The sequence below is a fragment of the Brachyistius frenatus genome, unplaced genomic scaffold (assembly GCF_029030835.1).
Source record: "Brachyistius frenatus isolate BFR_SWC_R1_liver_20210118 unplaced genomic scaffold, ASM2903083v1 Contig_101, whole genome shotgun sequence".
NCBI classification, from domain to species: Eukaryota; Metazoa; Chordata; class Actinopteri; family Embiotocidae; genus Brachyistius; species Brachyistius frenatus.
The window spans coordinates 90971-115414 of NW_027210700.1; the positions used below are offsets into that span (position 1 = coordinate 90971).

General features: G+C 39.4%; 1 protein-coding gene across 4 annotated transcripts in view; it reads left to right on the forward strand.

The window, feature by feature from the left end:
* The window catches only part of thrb (thyroid hormone receptor beta), a 120463-nt gene that overhangs the window by 24278 nt on the left and 71741 nt on the right, over positions 1-24444 (forward strand). The gene's annotated exons all lie outside the window — the stretch shown is intronic.

Sequence of the window (24444 nt, forward strand, 5' to 3'; positions counted from 1 at the left end):
TTTTTCCACTTCGTGACACCTTGACCTGAGCTCTCTCCAGAAGCTATTGTCTAGGGCCTAGTGATGCAAAATCAAAGCAGACTATGTAAAGTCAAACACCGGACACCTCATTTAAAGACCCCCTCACCCCCTCCAACCTTGTTCACCTGACCATGTGGTGTTTTAAAAAAAAAAAAAAATGCTGAATGGCATATCATGGGCACAATAAGAAGTTAACACCTTGTCTGAGCACCTTTGAACTGCAGTGACAGTCTGAAAGTCTCAAAAACACAGATTCAGACAATCAGGGTTTCATACATCACATAATCCTGTCAATTTGTGGGGCGGGCTTTCCAAATCATAAGGGCGGTGTACACAGAGGCAGGATAAATAGCACATTCACTGAATGAAGGAAAAGTTTACAATTACATCTAAACCACTTTCAGGCATTAGTGGGTTATTATGTTTTGAGAAAAAAAAATCTTTGGAAGAACAGAGTTTTAAGGGGTTTCATCCATGCCTAAAGAGTAACTTTAATCCTGAATATGAACTTTAAACCTAAAGGTGTACCTAGAGCTTAAATAAGGACTTTCAAAACTAAAATTGCAAAGCAGGAGAACAAATCAGAAACCCTGAATTTATTAGTTCAGTTTAGTCCATTGCACTCATATAGTTTTCCATAACTGCACCCTTCAAAAATAACAAAATGGACATCATGCCTTGTACAGGCAGAGGGAACAATGTGACAAAATAGTATTGTATCAGTGGGAAATATTTCCACGTTGCCCAGATGACTAAGCAGTGATAAGCTTGTTTTGCTACGTATTAAGTAGCCTACACGATCCTTAATCTTCCTTTAGTGGCCTAATCCACCTCCAACTGTGATTGCAGTAACAAAATGTTACTTTTCATTGTCTTACCCTTTACGATCCCTACTCATTATAGCGGTTGGTTCTCAATAGAAGAAACGCAAATGTGAGTAATCGATCAGATTTAATCTAATTTCATAGTCTGAGCAGGTTTGTGTCAGCAGTATCAATCCTCCCCACTTTAACTGCTCTGACTAAACCCTTTGCTGTCTGACTATGGGTGCCCTAATTCACATAATTGGTGGCATAATTTTGGCAAGCAACAAGGGCTCTACAGTGTGAGATGAACCAATGGTGTGCATTTTGGCACATGATTTGTCTGCACCAGTTTGAGTGACTTGATTTGAGGCTGTTAGCAAAACTCAGGATGCAAAATGTCCAGGTATGAGCTTCCCAGTTCCAGCCATCGCTAAAACAACAAACGGCAGGTCATAACCTGTGACTAACGTTAATCACTCCACAACTTAAACTGATGACGGAACAAAGGGAAACTTTGCTGTTGTCAGGATTTTGTCTCTGTTTGAGCTGGCTGGGAACAACTGCGCTGTCTGTACTCAGCCAAAGATTGTTTACGTAAAAGATTCATCTCTCTCCAACACCGCTGTACAGTCAGAGTGGACTGACTGGTTATCTTGTTCTGAAGAGAACCATCAGCTGATTGCATCTCATATGATTAATATTAGATCAATAAATTAAGAACTTTTAGTTCCAGTGTTTCCCTTACCTTTGTCAGACAATGGAAGAACAATGGTAACTGCTATCTTTTTTACTTACCTGTTGGATTTTAGCTCAGTGTAACAGTCACTTGTTCCATTTGCTCTTGCAGGACATACACTTTGTAAATTATTGGATTTTCAAGCACTTAAATATCTGTATAGTGCTCTGTTTTAAGTAATACTTGGAGGAAATGGAGTCATCAGACATTTTTGGCTCAATACTTTTTGGCTAAATAGGAGGAAAAACTATAAACACTGTTTTTGAAACTCTAATGCCAATAACCCTGTTCCAGTGCACCAGCATAAAAAAAGACCCTTAGGCTACCTCCCCTACATGGAATATGTTTATATTTTGCTCATACATGAAGTGATGTGTACCATAATTACACAAAAATATTTCCATGACCAGATATTATTATGACTTCATACAAAATGCCAGAACCTGAAACTAACAAATATTTGTTGTGACCACCCACAGACTTTAAAACAACATAAACCCTCTGGAACTTTTTAAATAGTAATGTACATGCACTGATCAGCCACAACATTAAAACCACTGGAGGTGAAGTGAATAACACTGATTATTCCATTATAATGGCCCCTGTTAAGGAAATATATTAGGCAGCAAGTTAGCAATCAGTTCTTGAAGTTGATGTGCTGAAAGCTGGAAAAATGGAAAAGTATGAGGAACTGAGCAACTTTGACAAAAGCCAAATTGTAATGACTAGACAACTGTATAGGCAGAATTATAGGAAGAAGGCAGTATGACGTTTTGGACAATATTAGTATAGCTTTGGCATTCATATGGACATTTACTTTAATAAGCGAATAGATTTAATATGTACCACCTACCAAAACAGTGCTGTAGACCACATACACCCCTTCATGGTAACAGCATTCCTTGTTGGCTGTGGCCTCTTTCAGCAGGATAAAGCGCCCTGCCACACTACAGAAATTGTTAAGGAATGGTTTTAGGAACATGATGATACTCGTATATATTAGTGTTTTCTTACAGGTTGAGAATTTACTTGTGGTGGTGGGTGTTTCACGTGTAACTGATGTGCATGCAGAGACTCATGGAGTTCAGAGGGGGAGAGTGTAGTCCGATTATTGTCTGTAGCTGCAGCTCTCCCCCAAAGCCGCTTTTCGGTCACTAAGGCATGCTGTAATTTGTTGGTGTTCAACAGCACAGACGTGTTAAATGTTGTGCTTTAGTGTTTTGTTGGAGGGCAATGAGGTGTCTTTGACAGCTGCTGTACCCATTGGGCTACAAAAACTCAAGGCTCAGAAACAAAATGGGCTTTCTAAACTCCACTCAGTCTGTCTGATCAGCCCTGATGTCAATCTTGGGACAGCCCTAATCCTTCCTATCCTGATGTTACACAAAGCTATGTACCTATCAAGAGAAGGGTGTAAAAGGTTAGGATTCTTTTAATTAAAGAGAAAGCTTATATTGGGGTTGCTTTTAGCTACATTAGGGATCCTTCTGAACCCCAAAAGGTCCAACTGACAGTTCAAAATTAAAAGAGGATAGTGCATTTGCCACAAATGCGCACAAACTTTGGACTTTCAAACTTGACTGGAATTTGAGATCAAAGAGCATCTTAAAAACTTTCCAATGGTACCATGCTATCTGTTTTTCTGTCATTTGTCAAGCTTTCACTGACATTTATTTTTTCTTGATGCACTCACAAAAAGTGGCCAAAGAATTCTAAAACAAAACAAAAAAACGTAACTACAGTATGAATAGAGCAGAACCAACCACAGTTTTCCCTTTCTATGAAAGAGCTGTTTGAGTTAATGAATGCCTGCTGATACATGGCAATAAAGCAGAAATAGATTACTGTCATGATGATTATTCTAACGCAGCGGGTCACCACAAGTGCACGACAAGTTTGCGGCTCTGTAGACAGACTTTTTTATTGTCATGTACTCAGTCATGTTACAATTAACTGGGGACCACTCTCGTATGGGAGAATGATTGCACAAGAATTTAGCTTTCTCAAATGATAGGCTTTATTCACACTGGATAAGAATTCCCAGGCGACTTGGGATTTTGGAATTTGATCCCCACATCTGTTTTCTCAAAGCTACAGCATTGTAGTAGCAGTTTTATTATGGAGCCTGTTGAAAGATTAAACATTTCTCAAAGGAATAGTTCAGCATTTTCCCAAGTATGCCTGTTTTCTCGTATTCTAAAAGTGATATGAGAAGACCAAAATCAGTGTCATGTCCGCTCAATGCGTTTTAGCCTTTGGCCTTGATCAAGGTTATCATAAAACACATTATAAAGGACGTTGAAATAGGATTGGTATATTTAAATGTCCGGTACAGCGTGAGTTATGATTAGAACATTTGACTTATTCAGACTATTTTCTATCTTGGATGTAGGGAAAGTTCTTCCAGAAATTTTAGCTTAGCTCAGCAAAAAGATGTAGCACTGAAATCACAAAGTGCAGTTTTAACATTTTCATTTTGTGTGCAGATTATACTACGAATATTCTATTTCAATGAGCTTTGGAGGTGTTTATAGGTGTATTTTTGGAGAACTAGTCTAGCTTTTCTCCTGCTTCCAGTCTTAAAGCTAACCTATGCTAGCCACATCATGATACTGCACGTACATACCTGACACTTATATCAGTCTGTCCATTTTACTCGCAAAAAGAAAGCAAATGAACATGTTTGCAAAAAATATTTAGCTATTTCTTTCAGTTCCCTTTAATACTACAATATTCTCCAACATCTGATGGTTCTGGTTGCCCACATGAGTTCTGAGATTCTGAAATGCAGGAAAAACATCTCTGAATTCTTGCTATAAAAAATCACTTAAAAACATGAATTCAGTCATAACTTCTGTGTTTAGCAAAATATCTGAATATCTGAAAAGTAAAAAAGTTTTTCCCCAAACTGCAATACCTGCCCGAGTGAAACCGAATTAAAAATGGCTTTTGCAACTACCACAAATCACCGAGAACCCCTCCTGAGTACAGTCGTGTGCAAGCACGGATTTTCCTTGTGACTAAAATCACTTACAGTCTCTGCAGATAATCTCTGGGCATCACCAGAACAAACAGAACTCAAGTCACTCTTCCAACATTGTTGTTGCTCTTGGCAGTTCCTGACCTTTAGCTTGGAGCCTCATTTGTTTAAAAATCATCTGTCCTGCTTTGAATATGTACCTGATGAGCCTCATGTCATCCGCAGGAGACTCACCTTATGATAGTGGTGTAATGGTCCTAATGAACTGGCTTGTTGCTTTTGTCATTGTCTTTCTCTTATCTTTCATGTCATTATGAAATGTTTTCGGATGCAGAGATGAGTGTTGACAGTGTTTGTAGTTTCCCATCAGACAGAGCGGTGACTTTGATCTGTAGTTTGATGTGTACAGCAGATAATCTTGTGTGCCATGTTTATGCTGACACACACTGTCTACGCTATCCTTCATTGAGCAGGTTATTGACTGTGTTCATTTCAATGCAAATGTTGTCATTTAACATGTTTCAAATTAGCTGTATAAAAAGTACAGGCCAACTGATAAAAGATTCTTTGACCTGATACTGATATTAATGTGTGTGAGTTAAAAACAAATCTGATAATGATTTCTTTTCACAAGCCATGATGTAAATAAAGGTTTTTAACAGACATGAAAAAAATTGGCCAGGACATTTTGCAGATGAAAAATAAATAATAAAATGAAATGAAAGAATGGTCACGTATATGACATACGCTATATGGGTTGATTTATCAGTTGGGTTCTAAGTAGAACAGTCAAACAGAGAAGTTTAAGTACAACTTCTGTAGACTGAAATGTACTTCAGACCGTCCAGCCTGGCCTCATTTACCAGACATGACCATCCTCAGAAATAAATAACTTTGAGTCGTCATTCGACCTGCAGTGAATGGGGTATGCATGCATCTGACACAGACGGACTGAATTTACTGTGCAGTGATCCACAGTGCAATGAACTCATCTCCTGTCTGTTTTTTTCTCTTTTATGTTACTGGATCGTCGTCTTCAACCACTGACACCAACCGCAGGTAAGTTTTGATCTTTTGTATCCCTGCTGAATGTGGCCTGAAAGACTCAGACATCAGGTTTTTCAAAAATCTTTTTTATATGTTGTTTTCTCTTCTGTGCTGCACACAGTTGCACTTTGTTTTCATTTCATTCTATATTTGTTTTAATTCTATTGATTTTATTATTTCTAGCCATTATTTCCATATTGAACTTTGGGTCTTTTTTTCACTTCCAACTGGAATGTTTCCAAATGTTAAAAACTGTTAAGATATATTCAAGCTGGCATTGATTATCTTTTCATATTCATTTTTGTTTTTTTCAAAACCTTACATTGTATTTCTTTTAGGCACAGTTTTGTATGGCTGCATACAAAAGCACTAGTACAGACATTTTTTTTTTTATCTTTCACAAAATAACCTGGGTAAAACTCTGAATCTGAGAGGTTTTAATAACATTTAAATTGACTTAAGTTGAATTCATCACTTTTTTATTCTTAAACTTTATATCATTTTAATAAGTGCGTCAGAAGCCTATCGCATTGTGTGAGCAGGAAGAAAATGATGCCAGACAGGCAAAATGTCTGATTTCTGCTATTATCATATTCACACAATAAACAATCTGTTGATAACAAAACATTGACTGGAAGAACAAGTGGCTTTAAAATCAGAAATTGAGGCACAACTACTACGACAACTTGACATTGGAACAGTAAGTTGAAGCCTTAACTTTGCCCTTCCCACCCTGGAAGTCTCTGTACTGTGACCAGACTTCATCTCTTATTAAAATGCAGAGCCCATCGTCATATTTCACAGTTTCCCGACCCGTGGCACATTCATTGAAAAGGCTGCCTGGTACTACTATTATTAAAATAGATGGAAGTGTTTTTTCTGTTTCATTTCTGTTGCATCAGATTTGGTAGAGCTGCAGTTGCGATTTTTTTTTTAGAACGGGTTCGATAACATCAGTGTTCACTGACTTTAATCCTGAAAATTGCAGGGAGCTATTTTCAAAGAAAACTTTCTTGGTACAGTGTAGCACCAAATAGCAGAGAGACAAAGTTAACAACCAGTAAAACCTACACAAACAATTTAGTGAAAGCAGCTCAAGGATTAGCAGCAAGAAAAATGTACCTGAAAGGAGAGGAGATTTTAAATTCATTAGTTGCACCATTAAATGTTGAATGTTTGATGGACTTGTAAACAGTAATCTATGGGCTGACTTAATCCATGGGCTACTATGTCACTGGTACCAACTTGTTGACTGTAATAAATTGTGTTCAGGTTGTATCACTGACCTATAAAACAGCTTGTACTTCTCTGGGTTACTGACAATGGGACTTGACTTTGGTCATACCTTCCTTCCCTTTGAACTTTCAAAACAATGCCTTTGAAAAAGAATCTGAAACCAAGGTATCAAATCACCACAACAATCCAAAAAAACAACAACTCCCTGTAGCTTTAGTACCTTTACAGAGCTACTCTGGTTCTACAACAATACAACTTAAGCCTTTTCTTAGAGAGATGAGGCGTTCACTGGAAACAGATTGAGGTTTAGCCCTGCTTAGAAATGGTGCAGATCTGTGTGTGGCAGCGCTTCGTACTGGAAACCATGCAGAGGCTGTTTACAGATGTGAAATCATTTCTCTTACCTTCCACCAAGAAACCTCAAATACTGCACTGGTCCCGTTACATGTTGTTATTATTAAATAAGGTGTTTGTTTTTTTTATCAGAACCACGGAAACTATTTTGTCCGTGGATTTGCAAAAACCTCATGTTATCCCCGGGTTTCCGGTTCTGTTTCTAAATCCAGATTCCCTGATTCACTGTAAGATTTTTACAAAACGGATAACAGCATTGTGTGGGTTTAAACACTACCTGTGCCTGCACCTACAGCAAAACCTCTAGTTGTGTGGCCCAAAGTGATCCTGTTATAATCCGGAGTTGATTTATGTTAGGTATGAAGAGCTTATAAACCCCCTGGCAGCCAGTGTGGAGTCTGTGCTGTGTTTTCATGCTTCAGGGAAAGTTGAAAAACGCTCTCAAGCTTGGATGGGGTTGAATTATTCATGGAGATAGAGTGAGAGGAGCTGTAAAAGCCTTCATCTTCACTTTTCTGCCCCTGGCTGCGCTGCTCTGTGGAGTGATGGGGTGAGTTGGGGTAAGAAGGCACGTGATTAACCTTGTAGAGGATCAATACCGCATGGACTGGCAGGGTTAGAGCGGGCAGAGCAGCTGTGCTAATGAGGTAGACCGGTTGCCTTTTTGATTCCCATCCAGACCACACATTTCTGGGATGTAGTTGATCCATATCTAAGCATCTGTTTTGTTTCACCCATCATGCTGGTTGTCATGTCAGCATTGTCCCATAGTATATACTGAAGCTGTCACGGCTGTCAGCAGCTTGTAAATGCAAACAGGCAATGAGACAAAGTGTAGCAGTTCTGACTGCGAGCTGCAGGACTTCGTTATGTGGATGGAAATGTATCAATATCCATGAAAATAGCTGTGGATATTCATGACCCCCACAAAATGATTTTTAATCTTTTTTTTCCCTGTGACCTTCTAGGCCAAAGCTGTGCAGACGATATCTCAACGCTTAAGCGATCCATTGGCAAAATATGTGGCAGAAATGAATTAACCTTTTGGATTTCAGTAGGAGTCGGAATCATGATTTAATTCAGCTCCAATTCTTGAAGTTACATTTCGTTTCAATATTGATTGTCAGTTCAAACCATTATTTTTATTGATTATTTTTAGGTTCTAACAAATTGCAATATTAACATAAATGGCAGTTTCACTTAACAGTCCTGATGGAGGTCATTGTTTGAAGAATCACAGAAACCATACAGTTTGCACAGCTTGGAGCCTTTTCCAAAAAAGGGCTGCAGTCATCTTCCAAATGACTGCCTTCCTCTTTTGAGAAGAATAAAATTAAAGTGTATTTACTGACCACAGCCACTGGTCATTCACTGTACTGTTAATAATGTTTTGTACTCAGCAGTGGAGATTACTGTCTGCGCTGCAATACCATAATATCTCTGATGCCCGTCATTATTCACAACTCCATTCAAACACGCTTTTGAAATGGAACTGATAGTTATTTTTCCTACCCTGACCAGAGTCGGCTGAACGTTTTCTTAGTTGTTGACTATTAGTGATGACGTTTTAATAAAATACTCTACCTTATGGTTGAGTTTTTATTTATTTTTTAAATGTCATTAATGTACACATGTATTTTTTCTATTGCTAAGTGACTGGTATTGTTGGAAACGTTCCACCCATTCAGATATAAAACAGACAATTTAAATTGTGTTATTGTTCACCTGATGAATACAAATCAGGATGTTTAGCTGTATGATGACTTTGCCTGCCGCTGCGAGGCAGATTTAGTAACGTGTGTCTTTCAATTTTGCTTTCTAAAAACAGTGCATGTACCGACTGTTAAACAAAGCTAAACTCTCCAGTAGGTTGAAATGCTGCAGCTCTTTGATGGGGTTTGATAGGAGTGTCCGTGGTCACATATATGACAGGAACACCCCTGGTTTGATTGCATATTATTACCCATGAGTCTTTCCTCTTGTTTCCTGTCCATCTCAACTACCACCCGTCTTGTAAAGGCTGGAATAAAAGATTTAACAACTCCCTTGACTTTAATTGAAGCCGAGTAGGTTTTTGCTCCATATGGGATCAGTGAAAGTATTTGGAGTTTGTGAAATCCCTTGATTTTCTCTGTTTGGTGGTAAAACTCACTTTATGGTTGACATCTTGAACATTTTTCAGAGTTTATGGATGAGAATATTTTCAGCGTATGGAGGCTATTAACATGAATCTTAAATATGCAGTCAGTGAGGTTTCAGCTTTTTGTCTGGAGCGCGATGTCCTGGTGTTTTTGGTGCCTTCACCTTTAAGGCGGGCTGGAATGGGAGCGCTCAGCACTGTGGCCTGTTATGTAAGGCTTTGGCTGTGGTGCTCAGAGCAGCAAGGCCTCTACGCTGTCCCACTGCCAACAAGCGCAGGAGGTTTCATCACTCCGCTGTTTCACAGGGCCTTCTGGACTCTGGATATTGTTTCGTGCTGCTCTGTAGTTTGCCTAATTCGTTTTCTCCTTTCCTCTCTCCTTTACACCAACCATCTGTCACCTTCCCTGATTGCCTCCCTCCTTTAAACCCTCTGTCTTTTCCCCTCATCCATGCTCTCTTCTTTTGCTGACTCACTGCCCTCTGAAATTATAATGCACTGAAATAGCTGACTCTCTCTCTCCCTCGCTCTCTCCCTCTCCCTCTCTCTCTCTCTCTCATGGTCTTAATGCACCATTTTGTTTTCACATCTGCTTCTCCACCGTGATTCCCATTCCACTGAGACTGTTTAACATGAAGCTGTGAATAAGGATAATATATAAGGTGAGGATGACTTATTCCCATTGTCTTTTATTTGAACATAATTTGTATTTTTACATGCCAAAGTGTGTATAGTATGATGGTATTTGTAGGGCGTCCCCCACATAGTTGACTAAGCATTCATTGACAAGTAAAGTCTTCGAAGAAGTCGTTTAGTCGCAGGAAGAACAAAAAACTCATATTGCACCTTGTTAGAGACTTTATACATAACTTACAGGAGCCTTTGCAACAGTTTGAGCCTTCCCCTTTTGGAAGGTGGCCTTGTGGGTAACCTGCTGGTGACGTAGATCCTTGTCGTGGGAAGTGAGACTCTCATGTGAGAAGTAAAATAAAGCGAGTATAGCTGCAGCCACTGTGAAGTGCAACAACACTGGTGATTAGGTGTCTGTAGTCGGCAATAAAGTGTACAGACAAGCAAGAAGCTGTCACCAAGCACAAATACATTTTTTAGTTCTGCCTACTTCTACCCATGATTGTGCTGTTTCCAGAGATGAGCAGGACGTTCTGGAGCAGAAACAACTGAGCCTACAGTGAGGAAAATTCTGACAGAAACTGCTTGAGGTTCAAGGAGTCAGAGAACCAAGAGCTCAAAGAAAGACTTCCTGATTTAATAAAAGTGTTAAAGCTGTTTGTGACTCTAATATAGAACCTGAAGGCTCGTCTTGTGTAACAATATGTCCTTTAAAAGATTGTTAAACAATATTAATTCCACACAAACTGTATGCGCAAAAACTAAGTACATAATGGCGGTGTGTGTAAAACGCTTCTAATTTAGGAAAGTGCCACGATTATCACATCAGGCTGCATTCCCATGGAGCCTTGCTGACTTTAAATAGGGAGTTATAGTTGTTAATAAAGCAGGTTTTGTTTGGAAAGGCTTACTTTGAGCCGTAATGCCTTCCGCTGCTTAAAGTACAAAGAAATACCAGATATTACTGAGATTGGTTGAATTAGCATTGATTATTATGATCACAAGATCACAATTTGCTTGGGGGACAGATTTATGTCATAATTACGCCATCACAGTTGAATTCTACCTTTCAACATAACAGTGTTATGTTATCTATTATAATAACCAGTGTTCATTTTGACACCTAATGTTGTTTTAATGGTAGTGTTTTAATGAAAATGTGTTTTAGTCAACACATTTTAGAAATTAGATTTTGTTTGTGATCAAAAAGTAAAAAAAAACATTTCGTCAGTGACATTGTAGTCTTCTTTATGTTTTTTGAATTTGTATATCTTCTCATTATGTTGAAGCTGCAGCTGTTTGTGAAATGTGACAGAAATGTTTGTGTATCAGTGACAGTAATGCAACAGATGGACTCTCCTCAGTGAATCCAGTTAACTTTCATCATTTCCGCACTCACATTGTTTGAGTTTGGAAATATTCAACTTAAAGTAATGTTAACATGACGTCCACATCACCTGATAATATTACGTTGGCTTGCGTTTTTGTAAATGTCGACTGCTGCCTGCATGCTCTTGGGTCTTCGCAGCTGCTTCTTATCTAATATGCAGTGTCATTTGTAGGTTAGTTTATTTCATATAAACGTTTTTACTAATATTACTGACAGTCACATAATGTTACTGCAAGGTGATTGTCATTAACACTATCATAATGTGCACTGCAGGAAACAGTTTTACTAATCAGGGGCGCTCGTTTTGAAAAATGACGTATTTTTTCACAGTGGTCCAGATGGTTAGCGTTGTCGCCTCACAGTGAAAAGGTTTCTAGTTCGAGTCCCGGCCTGGGCCTTTCTGTGTGGAGTTTACATGTTCTCCATGTGCCTGCATGGGTTCTCTCTCTCCGGCTTCCTCCCACCATCCAAAAACATCCACCTCAGGTTAATTGGTGGTTCTACAAATTGCCCTTAGGTGTGAATGAGAGTGTGAATGGTCTTTGTTTCTGTCTGTCTCTGTGTTGGACCTGTGATGGACTGCCGACCTGTCCAGGGTGAACCCTCCATGACCCTGTTCAGGATAAAGCGGCTATAGATAATAGATAGATAGATATGTCAAGGAATTTTCTTCCTTTGTATGTCCTTTTTATGTAATTGTGTAAACTGTGTCTATTGTGGATAGCACTGACATCCTTAGGCTGCACTGTTAAGAGACATTTTAGTGGTGAGATCACGCATGACACACTTTGTCTGCTTGTAAACATGTGGTGTACAGATCAGCTTTTTGCTTTAGATGTCTGCACAAGCAGGAGCACCAGAAACATCCTGATCAGGATTGGCAGCTGAACAGGAGATCATGCTGATAACCAACTGACAACAGGCAGTCTCATCGATCCAAGCCTAATGCTGTAGATGGCTTCATTTTTACTAAATTACAGCTTAAAGAAACAACCAACAACATCATCATGTACTCTAAGGCCTCGAAGGTATTCCTTTAAAAAATTGGATGCCCACAAGCAGCAGAAGCGCTTCACCAAAATTCTTAAAAACATATTGAACATAATTAGAAAACAGCAGCTTTCACTGGCAAAACTGCTTGTGTGATCAAGCCTGAAGTCATTTTGTCTTTAGAAACCTGTTGAGTAATACTAAGTAGGTGGATGAACAAAAACATCATGCTTTGTGTGTACAGTATAGTGTGTGTGGGCTGAGGGTGAAAAAGCATTCAGGCCTCTTTAAAGTGATTTCACATGGTGGTTTGAAGCTTTGGCTTCAGGTCAAGGTTTCACCGGTCAAGGTTCCTGTTTAATTTTGTCAGCCTGCAGTTAGAGAGGGAATCTGCTCAGTGTGTGTCTCTGTGTGTGTTTTCATAATAGTTGATCCTGTTTGTGAGGAGGCCATGAAACTGCAGATGGTGAAACAAAGCATGCCTCGGGTGTCTTTATTGCATCTACAGTGGGTACGGAAAGTATTCAGACCCCTTTAAATTTTTCACTCTTTGTTTCATTGCAGCCATTTGCTAAAATCAAAAAAGTTCATTTTATTTCTCATTAATGTACACTCAGCACCCCATCTTGACAGAAAAAAACAGAAATGTAGAAATTTGTGCAAATTTATTAAAAAAGAAAAACTGAAATATCACATGGTCATAAGTATTCAGACCCTTTGCTGTGACACTCATATTTAACTCACATGCTGTCCATTTCTTCTGATCCTCCTTGAGATGGTTCTACTCCTTCATTGGAGTCCAGCTGTGTTTAAATAAACTGATTGGACTTGATTAGGAAAGGCACACACCTGTCTATATAAGATCTTACAGCTCACAGTGCATGTCAGAGCAAATGAGAATCATGAGGTCGAAGGAACTGTCCAAGGAGCTCAGAGACAGAATTGTGGCAAGGCACAGATCTGGCCAAGGTTACAAAATAATTTCTGCAGCACTCAAGGTTCCTAAGAGCACAGTGGCCTCCATAATCCTTAAATGGAAGAAGTTTGGGATGACCAGAACTCTTCCTAGACCTGGCCGTCCAGCCAAACTGAGCAATCGTGGGAGAAGAGCCTTGGTGAGAGAGGTAAAGAAGAACCCAAAGATCACTGTGGCTGAGCTCCAGAGATGCAGTAGGGAGATGGGAGAAAGTTCCACAAAGTCAACTATCACTGCAGCCCTCCACCAGTCGGGGCTTTATGGCAGAGTGGCCCGACGGAAGCCTCTCCTCAGTGCAAGACATATGAAAGCCCGCATAGAGTTTGACAAAAAACACATGAAGGACTCCCAGACTATGAGAAATAAGATTCTCTGGTCTGATGAGACCAAGATTGAACTTTTTGGCGTTAATTCTACGCGGTATTTGTGGAGAAAACCAGGCACTGCTCATCACCTGCCCAATACAATCCCAACAGTGAAACATGGTGGTGGCAGCATCATGCTATGGGGGTGTTTTTCAGCTGCAGGGACAGGACGACCGGTTGCAATTGAAGGAAAGATGAATGCGGCCAAGTACAGAGATATCCTGGAAGAAAACCTCTTCCAGAGTGCTCTGGACCTCAGACTGGGCCGAAGGTTCACCTTCCAACAAGACAATGACCCGAAGCACACAGCTAAAATAACAAAGGAGTGGCTTCAGAACAACTCTGTGACCATTCTTGACTGGCCCAGCCAGAGCCCTGACCTAAACCCAATTGAGCATCTCTGGAGAGACCTGAAAATGGCTGTCCACCAACGTTCACCATCCAACCTGACGGAACTGGAGAGGATCTGCAAGGAAGAATGGCAGAGGATCCCCAAATCCAGGTGTGAAAAGCTTGTTGCATCATTCCCAAGAAGACTCATGGCTGTACTAGCTCAAAAGGGTGCTTCTACTCAATACTGAGCAAAGGGTCTGAATACTTATGACCATGTGATATTTCAGTTTTTCTTTTTTAATAAATTTGCACAAATTTCTACATTTCTGTTTTTTTCTGTCAAGATGGGGTGCTGAGTGTACATTAATGAGAAATAAAATGAACTTTTTTGATTTTAGCAAATGGCTGCAATGAAACAAAGAGTGAAAAATTTAAAGGGGTCTGAATACTTTCCGTACCCACTGTATATTGCGGTTTCCTGCAGCTAAAACTCAGTGACAAGTCTGACAAAGTGCTGCTTTATCAGAACATTAAATCATTTGGATGAGTCAACCGATAGACCGGCACTATTGGAAAATAAACAGAAGAACTAACAAATGCCTGCATAACTACACAACATAATAATCGATGCTGTAGTTATTATACGTATCCCATGAATATTGCTACAGAATTTTTGAATCAAAAGAATTGCAAACTTGATACGTTATTGCATTTGATTGCTGCTGTCAATCAATCAATTAATTTCATTTCTATAGCACCTTTAAAAAAAAAAAAATGTATGTCATTCAAATTGCTTTGGAAATGATTTACAAAAAAGCACTCCAGAACAACCAGAACACACCAAAAAAGTAATTGAATAAGTAGTAATGGGCATTTCAAGGTAAAATACAATATAATATTCCCTTGGAATGATTCAACTATTACTCGACTATTAATTCCACCTTCACACTCACAAAAAGAGACTAACTCGTGCCATTAACAGTAACATAGCGGCATGGTGGTGCAGTGGTTAGCACCGTCACCTCACAGCAAAAAAGGTTCCGGGTTCGAATCCGGTCCTGGGCCTTTCTGTGCGGAGTTTGCATGTTCTCCCTGTGCTTGCGTGGGTTCTCTCCGGGTTCTCCGGCTTCCTCCCATCATCCAAAAACATGCACCTCAGGTCAGGTTACCTGGCGCCGCGCTAGTGGCAGCCTGCTGCAGCATCTCCACCCTGAGAGCCCCCCTGCTGTAGTAAAGAAATTTCCCCTCGGGGATTAATAAAGTGTATAAAATCCTAAAAATAATAAAGTGAAATAAAAGAGAATATGTAACATTTAACCATAATACATTATTAAACAAGATAATGAGTAGTAAAGCTACTAAAACCATACAATTTCTAAATATATGCATATAAAGACTTTATACTGGCCTTTGGTCTTCGTCGGAACTCATGCAGAAGAATTTTGATTAAGTTCTATGTTGTTTTCTTCAATAGGCGAGGAAAGTCAGTGTTACCATAAAGTCTTGCCTGCAAATTTTAAAAGTGGGCATTAGTTTATGTCTCTCAAAGAAAGAAATGCATTCATTTTGTAGATGTTCTTGAAATGCTGAAATGCTGTTTTGCGATACCTTACATGTGAGCTTTAAAATTGAAATTAGTAAAAAATCAGTCTCAGATTTCTCGCTCCCTAGGTTGGGTTGAGTCCTTGTGTATTTAGTTTGGAAGTTAGTCTCTCGTTGAACCTTAAAATCAATGACAGCACATCGGTTTTATCCCGATTGGTTAAAAGATTTACAATATCCAAGCCTTTATATCTAAAATACCGTTAACAAGTGTGTCAATTCGCTCAGTGTCATCAGGAGACACAGGAACATAGAGCTGAGTGTTATCAGGAAAACTGTAGAACGAGAAGCTGTGCCTCCTCATAACACTGGCCCAAGGGTAGCATGTACTAATTACAGAGTAACGGTCCTAAAACTGATCCCTGTGGTGCCTCACAGGTAACTTCATATTGTTTGGAGGAGTGGTCATCTACAGATACCAAATAATTTCTTTCACAAAGACATGAAGAAAACCAGAAGTGAAAGCTTGTTTCTGTCACGATTTGTCCTGACATGGTTTTCTGTTTTTATCAGAGCTGCTGCTTATGTCTTTTAAAATATGGTTGAAACAATTTTAGTTTGGTGTTAGAGTTTCCATGCCTCCAAAATCCAGCTCACTCAGTTCATAATACTGAAATTGCAATGGTTTGCATCAGTGGGTCACAGACTGAGTCACCATTGTGTTACCTTATTTTGCGATAGTGACTTAACAGGCATTTATTTCAATGGAAATCCTCAAATTTATTAGTTGAATCAAACAATGAATTAATAAATGAGACAATAAAAACTGAAAGTCACTCATGTTTTGAGATTGGTTTCCATGACTTGAGGAAGAGAGGAGGAGGTAGCATGATGTATTAGAAAGTTGTGGAATAAGTTCCTCTGTTTCCAGGACCTTAATTAGGCCTCAATTTAATCACTACAGTTTTTTCATCTCAGTCTTCTTTTAAACTGATAAATCGTTTGTGTTTTCATTCTTTCCTGTGAAATGCAAAATCAATTTCCAGGAAAACAGATGGAAACACCAATCGACAAGGTTGAATGTGAATCACTGCTGACAGCTGATTCGCAAGAAAAGATCAGTCCTGGTCAACTTGCCTCCACCAACAAACTTGCTTTACTTTCCTCAGCCACTTAGTTGCACTTTAGTGGAACTGAATGGACCCAATAAGCTGATGTTGATGGTGTGAGTGTGAGTGATTCCCTTCGGTGGGAGTTAGGGGAAAATGGTGAATTACTGGATGCAGAAATGTGACCTGGCACTAATGGATGTAGAATGAGATAATCAAGAGGCTGACAACAGGAATATTTGTCAGAGCAGCAGTGAGGAGCTTTATGCTTTAGCTTTAGACTTTCTAAACACACCCATTACTCCTGACTATACAAGCCCAGTTCTTACGCAGGGACTTACAATTTTATGTTCCTTCAGGGTGCACGATTGTATCCCAACACAAAGGGCCTCTTCTAGACTCACAGCTGTGCATCAGGCTTCAGCTGGACTCAATGCCCTAGTTTGGCTGACTATTGACACACACACACACACACACACACACACACACACACACACACACACACACACACACACACACACACACACACACACACACACACACACACACACACACACACACACTCGACCACAGTCAGCAAAGGGCACTCAAAGAATGAGACAGAGCACTCAGGGTGACGGGACATGGTATGGTGTGTGTGGTATTCTACCACTGAGTTTTCACACCGTCCAAAGAGACCCCTGACCATCCTATTTCATCTTACTTTGTATTAGTTGTTGTTTTGTGCCCTAGATTCTCCAAACTGGGCGCTGTGGTTAAAAGTAGCATTTTGTACAGTATGTGGGATTCTGACAGCACTCAAAGATTTATTTGTTCAGTGCCATCTTGCCAGAGTGATCGCACCGAGTTCAGCCATCTGCAATCACTTCCAGAGGGATGTGGGTATCAGAACAAAATAGGATTATCCTAAAGTAATAAAATCACTTTGGTTTGACTGCTGCTAACTTGTTCCAGAATCCAAAGGAAATTCATGCAGACCCTCTGCCAAGAATAGCCCTAGAAGGCATGTCTTGATGTTGTTGTGAAAGTATTTGCACTGTTTTGTAATTTAATCATCATCATGTCATTATAATGTGTATTTTTCACCAGAAAACAGGGATCTAGTCAGACATCACACCTCATAACCCTTAATACTGTCAAGGTGATTACGCAAGATTCTTTACACATTGATCAGCCAGTGAGAAATGGGTGGCCACTCTCTAACCTGTACGAGATTGTTGCATCACCCAACCATCAATTGAAGTGACTGTATTCTACAATTACTGTAACTTTCCAACACCAATGATACAACAATATCTGCACATGTGCCTCTTGTGCACAATTCCATGCAATATTTCACCTGATGTAAGACTTTCTGACCTTCATCTAGGCATGCATGTATTTGGGAAGACAAACCAATTGCAGCACCCAGTTTTAACTCAAACTGCTCGTTGTTGTCATAAACAAAAAAAAGTCCAAAGGTTTGCTAATTCCATTGGCTTCTTTCCAGACTTGTTCCAAGACTAATTCCAGATTCTTGCCCAAACTAAGAAGTAAACATATTTGATCAAGCCCAGTAAACAGGCTGTTAACTGGTTTATTCTCAGGAGTCTGCACAGATCGAACTGTTGGCAGAATTGTTTGGCTCTTGTTGGACAAGTAGTTAGCTGCTGTCTCTCACTTAACCATCCTAGCTAACACTGCCTAAAGCTAATGCCATTAACTAACCAAAGAAAAAAAATGATCAGTATGAATAGTCACTGCCGGACTGATGCTGTTTATTGATAAAGTGTGACAGTGAAACCGGATGCAACCCCTTTCACGTTTTGTGTTTACAGAAGAGCTAATGCGAGACAGGACGCCTTCTTTTTTCCTCTGACTGGCCTGTAAAGAAAAATCTGTGATGATGCACAGCACTTTAGTGCTTCTCAGGCTGCCTAGAATGTTTCTTTGAACACACTTGGTTCACGGGATGGATAAAAGGTTGCACAAGCAGAGCGTAAAGCACTTTGAAGCCATTAAGAACAATCAGAGAAAAGTACCTTTTAACTGACAGAAGAGTGTAAAGTGTGAGTCCTCGCTCTTGTGGTTACGCTGTGCGTTCACATTCACTTTGAATTTTGGGTGTCTAATGAGTAGCAGCACCAATTTGACTTAAAATGTGTCCCAATGCGGTGCGACTGCTGGTGTCATTATTATAGATTATAGATGACAGCACTTTGAGAGCAAATAAAAGTCACTTATAGTCTGCATGTATCTTGATCTTATTTTATATCACATACCTGTAGTATGTGGACCAGATGTACTTTGCTTTTTTTGTTGCTCTGAAATTATAATTGAAGATCTGCATCACGTGAGGAAAACTGATTTGGGAAACTTCAACTCTTCACTGTTTTCCTGCTTTAGTTTGTTTTTGAAGAGAAGTTGCAGATTTACATTTAAGTAAAATAGCAGTTGAAAAGCCTCAGTCACCCCGAACTCCCTCAACCTGTCTGTTGATGCCAAGAGTTGCCTCAAAAACAAAAGCAGCGTAAAAACAAAAAGCAGAATGAGGCTACAGTACTTGAGGGTGGGAAGTTGAGGGGGGTGGGAAGTTAGGGGGAAGGGAGGGAGACGCATGCCGCCTGCCAAAATATGTGTGTTGCTTGAAAACTGGATTGCTTTCAAGCAGAGAAAGAGGGGGTATGAGGAAGAGATAGAGAGGCCGAAGGAATGAAGGAAATACAGGATGAATGAGACAGAGAGACATATTGTGAAAGTATTTTCCAAATGCTGGAATCCCAGAGGCTACGACCGACGTCACAATCAAACCAAGTATGCTGTCAGCCTGCAGGCGAGAGGGGGGAAAGAAAGTGTTTGTTGTCATTCTATTTAAATGAAGCAGTGGACAGAGAGGGAGAGGAAGCTTTCCAATGACACGTTAGAGCTCGTTGATTTCAACATGTGTCATTTCTAGTTTGGTTTCATGGTTTTAATGTGGGGCTGTGTGTTCTGGCACCATCTTCACAGTCTCGTTCTCTTTTTCTGTTTTCTCTGTGGTTGCTCAATGAACTTGTTGTGAATGTGAGGTGATTTTTGCTCAGGCTCTATTTTTTTTCTTTTTTTTGCCACAGAACCAACAATCGAGTTATCTTGCATCCTTGGTCACAAGGCAAGGCTCCAAAAATTAGATACATGTGAACCTCAAACATAAATTACAAGCATAGTTAGTGAAAATTACAACCTACTCTAATCTGTGATTACAAACATAACGCAACAGCTGAATACAAGACACCTGTGGTCATTAAACATGAGCAGAATGTGAAGTGGTAACGTTGCTTCAATCCAACAGCCGCTTAGCGCTGCTTGTAGATCCACTGACCATAAAATATTTTCATTGGCCAATAAACTCCTTTACTTGAACATTTTTCATTTTGCTCCAAAATATCTTTGTGTGCTCCTAAATATTGATCATTCAGAGGACATGCACTCCTTTGCAAAAAATGTTCACTTAAAACCCTGCAAGTGGAGTCGGGCTGGAAGGATGCAGGACAGCCACAGGTGGGAGCCAGAGAAAAGGAAGGAAAGATCCCCAAACAGGGTTGGCTGTTGCTTTACTTTACTGACATATGTGTTCAAAATGGACTTCAATTTAATAGTGAATGATAGATGATGGGCCTGCGTGGGGAATATAGACTTATAGAAATATAATACAGTATTTGAAGGTATTTTTGCAGTTATGTTATAAATAACGATACAAAACTACTATTCAACAATATCTTTTTGGCCACAAGTCACATAAGTCACACAGTTATTTGTAAAGTTGATCAGTTATATAATGTTTCATGAGTATATACCAAAATAAAACAGTGGCACCATGTTTGATTCGTGATTTGGATTGTCAAAAAATAGCTCCTCCCTGTAGACTCCTCCAGCGTGCCATCGCTGCCTTCCTCCATGGTTGTTCTGTTCGTAAGCACACGAGAACACGTCATCACACAACTATATCATCAATGCCAATCCATGAATGCCAGTTCGTTCGTTCGTTCGTTCGTTCGTTCGTTCGTTCGTGTGTGTGTGTGTGTGTGTCGTTCGTTCGTTCGGGGTTCATTCGTGTGTGTGTGTGGGGGGGGGGGGGTGCAGTGGTTAGCATTGTCACCTCACAGCAAAAAAGGTTCCTGGTTTGAATCCGGTCCTGGGCCTTTCTGTGCGGAGTTTGCATGTTCTCCCTGTGCTTGCGTGGGTTCTCTCCGGGTTCTCCAGCTTCCTCCCATCATCCAAAAACATGCACCTCAGGTCAGGTTACCTGGCGCCGCGCTAGTGGCAGCCTGCTGCAGCATCTCCCCCCTGAGAGCCCCCCTGCTGTAGTGAAGACATTTCCCCTCGGGGATTAATAAAGTGAAATAAATAAATACAGTTTGGTACATCCCTATTATCACCCACACATGTATTTAATATAATTAATTTTATAACAAATCACAAGTATGTTCCCAGGATGTCTACCAGAAATTATCTCAAAGAACAGTGAAATTTGGTTCTAATTATAGGAAACCTGTGAATCCACCTTTATAATATCTTTAATATCGTAAGAAATACCTCTTTGAATGGACTGTTGTCAACTTGTACAAACCAGCTTTCATGGTCCCCTGAGGAGGAATTCTAGAGACTGGTGATCCTCAATAGTCAATAATTTGTATTTCCATTGCTTTATTTGGATAAAGTCAATATTATAATCAGTCAATGTAACCTTTCAACAATTGTTTGGGATTAGTCGTCTGAATGTCCAATTTCACTCACAACACAATTTTTCTTTCCAGGAAACAACTTTGAAGAAAGACCAGAACATTATTAGGAAATCAAAATGCAATATTCTGTCTTGTTTTAAGATTGACATGCAAATCACATCAGCATAAAATTTTATATTACCATTTGATTTTAAGTATTTTTGGCTCAGAATAGATATGATCCACTGTTCAATGATTAGCAGTACTCAGTATTGATCCCGAGGACTTTGCCCAAAGTACTGCCCAAAGTACCAAAAATATTAGGAAGCAGAGTACCAATGTACCAAAAAAATTCTGTAATCATTCTATATTTACATTTTGATCAGACAGATTCAGATTAAAATCCGATTATTTTTTTTTTTCCTATTTAAGTTATTGTGTGACAATATCCCATTGTACTGTCATATGTGAAGATGATACAGCGATGAAGGTGATGTGATGAAAGCTTTGGCTTCTTTCTTTTTCTGTAGACATGTTTCAAAAGTGCCGCAGCAGGAAATGCTTTGCACATCAGTCATCCAGTTATTGTAGCTGTCTGTTGCAGCGTGGCGGAGCCTGTTGCTGCCTCGACTGGATTATGGGATTTTTCACAGTAGCCTTCTCTTTAACCTTTAATTGCAATGGGAGTGAGGCTTTTTATTTGACATGTATGCTGCTGTATGGTGCATGTTTCAGTTTAACTCTGCTTTAAGTGCCAACAGTGCATGTCTGTCTGTCTGTCTCTAAATTTTGTAGACTGGAGATACAAAGAAATATTTCTTGTCTTTCACTAAACGCACCAAGTCTTTATTTCTGTGTTATTTTTAATGATGCTTAAAGGCTCTAAAATGGTAATAATGGAGTTGATAATGAAGAAGAATGAAGTAATAATAATGAAGTTTGTAACATTGACAGATAGATGCATACTGTTTACTGTAGTTTGCCTGATGTCGAACGCTCAGGAGTTGCGCAGCTGTTGTTACCAGATGTGGATTAAACTGTGACCTTAGCCGAGTGCTTCACTTTTTAAAGTTGCTTGCATAATACATGACACACACACACACACACACATACATATTTTTTTTGTCAAGAATGGAGTTGTTTAACTCCTGAACTGATATTAAATCTATTATTTATTGTTATCAGTAAATTATTATTATTTTCCAGGTTGTAGCTGCAGGTTGTGACCATTCAGTTATTCTGCCACTCAGAAATGTTTTTATCTTCTCAACAATCAGATTTTACCTTGGAAATGTAGTGACTTTTAAAAGCTGAGGAAGAAACGGAAACAGTTTATTACATGATGATTTGAAACTTGAAGGCTACTCGCAATTTGAAAGTGTGTAACATTTTGAAAGTTGACAGTTCACACCAAAGCAACTAGACGAGACAGTGTCTCCATGTCTCCACAGCAACAACTCTCTGCACTTCTTTTTTAGCTGCTGGTGTTTCGGGCCTTTTCAGTGACTCATGGATGATTCAACAGATCATCCAAGGGGGCTTGAATTTATGCCGTGAACTTGGGACAGGAGATCTCCCCTGTTTTGTCAAATTTTCCCATTTTTATCAGAGCAGTTCTGTTCTTTAGAGGATTTGGTATCTCCTCTAATAAATAGAAGGGAAAAAAAGTAATCGTGGAAACAAGTGAAAACTTTTCTGGCTCATGCGCTCGCTTAGCAAACAGGATTTTGCTAATTTGTGTGTTTTGTGAGGTAGGACATGAATTCAGCGTGTTTGTTAGGCCTTATCCTAAAAGCCTAACAAACACGCTGAATTCACACAATGTGTCTTGGTGTGAAATGTTGAATTGAAAAAAAATCCTTTTGTGTGCCAAGAAACCTCTATAGGGTACCCAATAAATTTTTTACCGTTATGAAATGAATAAAATCCCTTTTTTCTGGAATGACGCTTTGGTTTGAGGCTGTTCGTATCCATCTCAAGAAACAAATACCGTATCTAACCAAGTCCACCGCCTGCTGAGAACAAAGACAATTTAGACGTTTTTCTTCCATTTCTTCTTCCCGTGTTATACATATATGCACTTGTGCAACTTTCTTCTAAAGAGGATCTGTGTAGCTTTTCAAAGACGATACAATGATCCATCTGCATGGTCTTCACATTCTGCACCTGAGGGAGGTAATCCTGTATATTGACAGAGGTGCCGTCTCCCTGGCTGTGTTCTCTTTGTTTTACATTTGTGGCACTTAATTTCTGGTATTTTTCATTAAATTAACTGTAGATTAAATATTTGTGTTATTTCCATGAAATAAAATGCTTCCAGTCAGCAGAGCTCCACAGTGATGTGGGAGGTTTGGTCTCGTCAGTCTTCAGCTGCCTGCTGCAATTTTGTTTTGATTTATTTTGTAACTAATAACTGTAACCCACTTCTGGTCAATGAATTCAAATCAAAACAAATTAAGCAAACCTTTGTATCTGCTGTTCATGAGCCAAAAAATATGCTCCCAATATATAACCTATTTCTCTTTAAGAAAACTATTGACTTTATGATGCAAACTTTATATTTTGAGGTGATAATCAGAGGCAATTTATGTCATGTGCACTCTGTTTCCATCATGACTGGCTGCTTTAGCTGTAAATAGCACTCAGAAGAACAAAATGATGTGAAATCAATGACTTTCTGGTTCTTTTGGTTTATCATCACTGTATATACAGTAAAGTCCATTTGTGGACAAAGATGAAACCACTGGCTGCTTGCTTGAAATTGTATTTCTGAATGAAGCTGAATGAAGAAATGGTGCGTGGACTGTTTTCAGCAGCGGATTAATCTACATTTAGTGCTGTTGTGAGCATTTGGAAAGGCACTGTGATGTATAAGTCAGAAACTAGAAGGTGTGTGTTTATTGAAATGAAGGAACATGTCAGTCAGTGTAACAGTGTGGCTCAATGATGGTATTTTAACAAGGCAGATCTACGGCACAGAGGAATTAAATATATTAAGGTTTGAATACACTTACAAAACTTGTTTGTAGGATACATTCATTGTTGGTTTCTGTTGAAATATAAAATAACACCAGACCACTTGCTGTTGTTTGGACCGAAGACCATGA